Below are 588 nucleotides of genomic sequence, written 5' to 3'. Positions count from 1 at the left end.
TCAGTCTGGGGGACTCTTGACACAGAGGAAAAAAAAAATGCATACAGATGTATATTTACATGTAGGTATTGGCTAAGAAATTTAAACTTATTTTCTAATGGTCATGATTTTTTCATGGAAGTCAAAAGGAGATCATCTTCTGAGATGGAAGATAGAGAAAAGGATAGTTTGGAGAAGAGAAGCATAGGCTTGGAAAAACACAGGAGCAGAGGAGAGGTAGCTGATAGAGGACTTATAGAAAGATTTCTGAGAAGTATGGAGGCCAAAGTCAGAGACTCCTATCTGCACTGCCATATGGTATATCTCCATCAATCCAGTATAGGAGTGAGGAAGTGACAATGTTTGTATTGATCCAATGCCGAGGTGCTGTGGAGAGATACGTGTGACAAAAGGAAGAGGAGAAAATAAACATTTATGGTATCTGGTTGAGTTGTTTCTCTAAGTCACTGTTTAATTATCACAGCTGCTGTTAGTTTAACCTGTAGGGTAGTATTATTATCCTCTACAGACAGAGACTTAGGCCAGAAAAATCACTTGAGGAAGATTTAGAAAGTTCTTAAAGGAAATTATTAATGATAGCAGACTGTA

This window comes from Pteropus alecto, unplaced genomic scaffold (assembly GCF_000325575.1).
Source record: "Pteropus alecto unplaced genomic scaffold, ASM32557v1 scaffold87, whole genome shotgun sequence".
In the NCBI taxonomy this organism is placed as follows: domain Eukaryota; kingdom Metazoa; phylum Chordata; class Mammalia; order Chiroptera; family Pteropodidae; genus Pteropus; species Pteropus alecto.
This window is presented reverse-complemented; position numbering follows the sequence as displayed.